Source organism: Canis lupus, chromosome 35, assembly GCF_011100685.1.
Source record: "Canis lupus familiaris isolate Mischka breed German Shepherd chromosome 35, alternate assembly UU_Cfam_GSD_1.0, whole genome shotgun sequence".
NCBI lineage: Eukaryota > Metazoa > Chordata > Mammalia > Carnivora > Canidae > Canis > Canis lupus.
In genome coordinates this window covers 14827311-14833847 of record NC_049256.1, presented here as the reverse complement: position 1 = coordinate 14833847, position 6537 = coordinate 14827311, and positions in this window count along the sequence as shown.

The following is a 6537-nucleotide window of genomic DNA, read 5'->3' as shown; positions in this document are numbered from 1 at the left end:
GGCAAAGGCCCAGAAGGATGTCCTGATGACTGAGCTGTTTGGGGGAGTTGCAGGGCATACACACATTTGTCTTCCTGTGGCTTGAGTATGATATAAACACAAATCTTTTTGCTAGAGAGAAAGGGGTTTGGGAGGTGGTCCTCTAAATGCTGGTTGACCCGAAAGGAGAAGTTCCTAAATGTGATGCCCAAAGTAACAGGAGGAAAAATAACTCTAAGAAGATAGAAGTGAAAAGAATGTCAAGAAGCTTGTGAGTGAAAAACACATGATATGAGGGTAGAAATGCACCCAGCCCTTAGCACGGTGTCTGGCACAAAATACTTACTCCGTGCATGTGACTGAAAAAGCAAAAATCTAAATGAGTACATGGAAAAGGTTTAATCCATTATATGTATCAGGAGTAGGTTCCTTCCACAGAAGGTGTATCTGGAGCTTCAAAAGGAAGCAGCATAAACATATCATAATGCACAGGCAAATAAACCTGGAAGGAAGAGACTCATCGTGGTAGCTGGAATCTCCCCAACTGGGGGGTGGGGGCAGCTGTGGGTACAAATAGCACAGCCAATGGGAAGTAAAGGAAACATGACGGGCACCTTTTCAGCATTCCCCAGACATCCTGAGAGCTACCCAGCGTATCTGATTCATATGTAAACAGATAACATCCACAGGAGAGGCAAGCTTGAGTTTGGGGTAGAGGCAGTGTTTTCAGCATTCCTTCCACTGAAATCCATGACTGGGAGTAAAGGAGCCTTTAAGAAGTAAACAGTTGAAGTTACTGTCTAGAGAATACTCAAGAGTTCTCCATTTGAGGGTGAACATAGTTTTCACTCAGGACGGTACAATATTTACTTTGTAGGCCGACAGTGCAGTCCTGCTTGCTGCCCATCAAACACCAGTTTTGTGACCCTGCAGTCACAGTGACAACCAACAAATGCCACAACACAATTCCAGCTGCCTACCTGGGGAGTAATATCCAGTTGATTAGTAATGGATTCTCCTCAGGAACTCAGCTTAGTCTTCTGGATCATAGTCTGTTGGACTAAAATGATAGGCTTTTGGAAAAGGTAGGGTTTATCCTGTTAAATATCGGCTCATCTAGTTAGCAAGAGGTGATAATGTGTTCAAGATAACTTTGAATGATACTCAAGTGCAGAAAAGAGAAAAACTCAGACAAGCACTATGTCATTGCCCAGCCAAGTTTGCTCCCTTCAAATGTTCACTCCATCACAGAACACCTACCGAGTGCTCAGAGTTCATAGACTGAGGTCCTATCCGTTTCACTTGCTTATGCCCTACTTCCATTCCAGGCTTGGCTGCCTCATTTCCATCCTTTGATGGAAGATGCTTTTCATCTTCCTCTCTGGCTGGTTCTCCTACTTCCATTCACTGAATAGCCAACAGCCAGCTCTCAGCCATGGCTTGGTTTTCTGGCTACTGCTTTCGTACTCTTCCTTCATCATGGCAACCCAGGCAGATCATCAGGGAATGACCACTGTGACCAATATAACCCTAGAAACCCCCAAATTTGGACAGAGTCCTTCAAGGCAGTCCTCTCCCAATCTTGGTTTAGTTTTGGTGGCACAGCTAAAACAGGACACAGAATGAACAAAGAGTAGTAAAATGGGCTCCCAAGTATTCTCAGGAAAGAATAGAGAAGAAGAACATTTAAAACAATGCTTATAGCTTCACAGTTCATATGCCAGAAACCAGAGTAAGAGTCATACGATAAAATTCTAAGAATACGAAATAAATGTGATCTCATGGGTTCAACTGAATCGGTGGCTCATGGAACTAAAAAGTCTAGGGGTAGATCTGGTTTTATTTTTATTTTTTTTAAAGATTGTTTTTTTTCATTTTTTTTAAGATTTATTTTTATTTATTTATGATAGACAGAGAGAGAGAGAGAGAGAGGCAGAGACACAGGCAGAGGGAGAAGCAGGCTCCATGCTGGGAGCCTGACGCGGGACTCAATCCCGGGACTCCAGGATCGCACCCTGGGCCAAAGGCAGGCACTAAACCACTGAGCCACCCAGGGATCCCCTAGATCTGTTTTTAAACGAGGTGAATCTAGGTCCCTGGGTGGCTCAGTCAGTTGAGAGTCTGACTCTCGGTTTTGGTTCAGGTCATGATCTTAGGGTCGTGAGATTGAGCCCCACATGGGACTCTGTAGTGGGCATGGAGCCTGCTTAAGATTCTCTTTCTCACTCTTAACTACAGGAAACAAACAGGGTTTCTGGATGGACAGTGGGTGGGGGGATAGGGTGACTGGGTGATGGGCATTGAGGAGGCACAGGATGTAATGAGCACTGGATGTTACATGCAACTGATGAATCACTGAACTCTACCTCTGAAACTAATAATACACTATATGTTAATTGAATTCAAGTAAAATGATTTTTTTAAAAAAAAATCTTCCCTCTCCTTCTGCCCCCTCCCTCTCCCTTTCTAAAATAAACAAACAAGGTGGATCAAGGAGTTCAGTCAGTAAAATAGGTGTAAACTGTCTTGGTCTGGCTTTCTTCTGTGTTGTCTTCATTCTTTAAAAAATTTCTACCCTGGAAGGTGATTGAGATAGCCACAGAAAGAACAGTTTGCCTTCTATGACCTTCAAACACAGTGTAAATAATTCCTGTTATTCAACGATTTCAGAAAAAGTCCTGGTCCCTCATTCTTCCTGTTTAATATGTTACATATGCCTGAACTATTCACAAAGCTCAAGAGTTTGAAGCACTGTTGTTGGCTCCTAGATAGCCAAAGGTGGGAAGGATGGCTCCCCAAAGGAGAGCCAGAATGCTGCTATCAAAACAAGAGACTAGGAAGTCCGAGTTACCAAAAACAACAGGTGTCTGGGACATTGGTCAGGAACTCTTGACTTGGGTTTGGTAGTACAATTTTATTTTTTACTTGTGTTTTTGTATGTATATGTGCCCATAAGCTTTCTAGAACGTAAATTCCACAATCTACAAAGGCAGCAATTTTTTAGTACACTACTGCATTGCCATGTTCTAGAACAGTGCCTAGCACATAGTGGCTTCCCCCTAAATAGCTAATGAATATATGAATATGGAAATCCATGAATATGAAGGGAGAGATCAGAGGAGAGTGTGCAGGTAGAGACTCTATGCTATGCTGCAGACTGCCCTGCTGGATAGAGGACACCACTAATGCTTTCCTAAAATCTGCCCATTACTAGTGATGGATTTAAACTCTCCAGATAGGTGCTAAAGACAGTACACTAGCTGCACGGTTTCTTTGATTTATTTTGCTAATAATTTCATTTTCAGAAGGTAGAGAAAGTTGTGTCCCTGAGAAATGCCTCTGACCAAATAGTAAGAACCATTTAAGATCGAGCGTGAAAGAGATAAAAACTTTGAAAGACAGTGGTCATATCATCAAAGTTTTAAGGGTATTGGTAGACATTCACTTCAGGTATCACTTCTAAAAATGCAGATATGATGATTCAAAATTTCACAGTGACACATAAACAAGATTTATCTGGAAAACTATGAATAAAAAGAGCAGTGAATGGAGAATACATATGCCAGATATAAAAACCTATTCCAAGACAGTAACAAAGAAAAAGTATGAGACTACCTCAAAACAGACAGACACATCAATGGAACAAAATAGAAAATGTAGAAATAAATAAAAATGCATCCATAGGTGACATTTCCAGTGAGTGAGGAGAAAGTGGATTACTTAATCAATCGTGTTGAAGTCACACAGAAGCCATCTTGAAGAAGTAAAGTTGGATCAATACCTCACACCTTATACTAGATAAATTCCAGATGTAGAAAATCGAAACCCCAAAGTGGTAGGAAAAAGTTTAAGGGAATTATTTAGTGACTTTAGAATAAGAAAGACTTTTCCAACTGTGACATAAGATTCAGGGCCCATAAAAAAAAAAAAAGATAATACATTCCACTATGGAAAAAAATAAAATAAAACTTCTCCATGCAATAAATGTTATGAGCAAAGTCAGAAAGACAAACAGCAAATCAGGAAAACTTTTACTTCTTCCACCATAGACAAAATCTCAGTTTCCCTGATAGATAAGTTCAAATTAATTTTTTAAAAGACTATCAGGTCATTCAAAAGTGGGCAAAGGATATAAGCAGTTCACAGAAAAGTAAATACAAAAAGGCTCTTCAGGACTCCTGGGTGGCTCAGTGGTTGAGCATCTGCCTTCAGCTCAGGGCATGAGCTCAAGGTCTGGGAAGTAGCCAGAAATCTGCTTCTCACCTCTCCCTCTCCTGCTCCCCCTGCTTGTGCACTCTAAATAAATAAATAAATAAATAAATAAATAAATAAATAAATAAAATAAAATCTTTAAAACTGCCCTGAGATACTATTTTTTGGTCAGTCAGATTGGCAAAGATCCAAAAGTCCAATAATGTCCAGAGTTGGTAAGGCCTGAAGTATATAGGGAACTCATTTATCACTGGAGGGGAATAAATTGGAAGGCTACAAAGGTCAGTATGGCAATATCTATTAGAATTACTAATGTGTCTCTCCTTTGACCCAGCAATTCCATTCCAAGACCTTTATCCTACAGTTATACCCACATATATGCAAAGTGATGTATATACAAGATTATTTGTCACAACGTTGTAGGAGCAAAAGATTGGAGACTTCCTAAATGTCTATTAAAAAGGGACCCAGACAAGGCAATATTATTCAACTGTAAAAAAGAATGAAAGATCTCCAAACTGTACTGATGGTTGAAAAAAATTAAAGTGTGAAACGATGTGTAAAGAAGAGGAGGGGAAATACATATTTACATTCTATTCAAGTGCATAAAAATCTCTGGATGGACCTTCAAAAAAAATCAGGTCACTAAGGCCAATTTATATTCAAGGAGAGAGGAATCAGATTCTATCTTTTGATGGGAGGAAAGACCTATCTAAAAACCACACTTAGTTTTTATACTGTTAGAATTCTGAACCACATCATTCAAATATTCAACCAAATATAATTCAAATATTAAATTAATCATTTTTTAAAATAGCCTCCACCCCCAGCTTAGAGCCCAATGTGGGGCTTGAACTCACAACCCAAAATCAAGACCTAAGCTGAGATCAAGAGTCGGATGCTTAACTGAGCTACCCAGAGGCCCTAAAATCAGTCATTTCCTGAAAGTGAATACTTATGGGTTCACTGGTTGCAGTGGTTTGTTTTCATTAAAAGAAAATTCCGGGATCCCTGGGTGGCGCAGCGGTTTGGCGCCTGCCTTCGGCCCGGGGCGCGATCCTGGGGGCCCGGGATCGAGTTCCACGTCCGGCTCCCGGGGCGTGGAGCCTGCTTCTCCCTCTGCCTGTGTCTCTGCCTCTCTCTCTCTCTCTCTCTCTCTGTGATAACTATCATAAAATAAATAAAAATTTAAAAAAAATAGAAAAAAAAATAAAAGAAAATTCCAATTTTCTTCAGAATTTTTTGCAATTTAGGCTTGATTTCAGCCTAAATTGGTTACTTGTGGGGATCCTAGCTAAACCAAGCAGACAGAGAAAGATGTTCTACATATGGTAGTTAATGATGAGGTAGTTGTTATGCTCTTCTTTATACTCCTTTGTAATTTTTAATATTTCCTCAATGAGCAAAAATTACTTCTATAACTAGGAAAAATGTTATTTAAAATTCATGATTTTTTAAAAATTCACATGTTACTTAAAATTCATATATTGCATATTGGCCTTGTCTTCCAATGAAGGTCAATTACTAGAAAAATATTACTTTTGCTGATGTAGTGCTAAGTGGAAGGATGCTAGTTGGAAAATCTAAATAAGAATCATCGTTGTCTCTATTTAAGAAAGGAAGGAAGGAAGGAGGGAAGGAAGGAAGGAAGGAAGGAAGGAAGGAAGGAAGGAAGGAAGGAAGGAAGGAAGGAAGGAAAGAAGGAAGGAAGGAAGGAAGGAGGGAAGGAAGGAAGGAAAGGAGGAAGCTATGATGGACGGATAGAAATAGAAGAGCCAGCAAAGGCTGAAGTGAGCATGGCTGCAGAGGTTGCAGAGTAAAGTCACTGGGAGCAGAAAAGAGCCAAGAAGAGATCACCAAAAAAAGGATGCTGGGGACCTAATGTAGTAGATATTAGATACGCTTAGCATGCCATATATTTTTAAATGGAATGTTATGATGTTTGGCTTATATGTGCATTTCTTCTCAATTTCTTTATGAAAGCATCAGTAATTTTGCATGTCTGTATATCTATATATCAGACCCCCAAAAGAAATTTAGCAGAAGAGGAGCCTAGAAGAGACCTTCAGCTAGGGAAGGTCACGCCCAACAGAGTCACTGGAAGTGTAAGCAAGCCAGCCGGCCGGAGTATGAAGTGACACACAGGGAGGGGCAGGAGATATGCTAACAATAGGCGGGAGACATCGTGGGGACCACTGTGCCCTGTAGGACATGTGGACTTGACCTCATAGCTTATGTGGAACCGCCAAAGAGCTTCAAGTGGGCATTTCTTACATTTGTCACTAAGACTGACTGTGTGGCTGCAGCTGGAGGACAGCTCACAGTGGTCAAGATTGGAGACAGGGA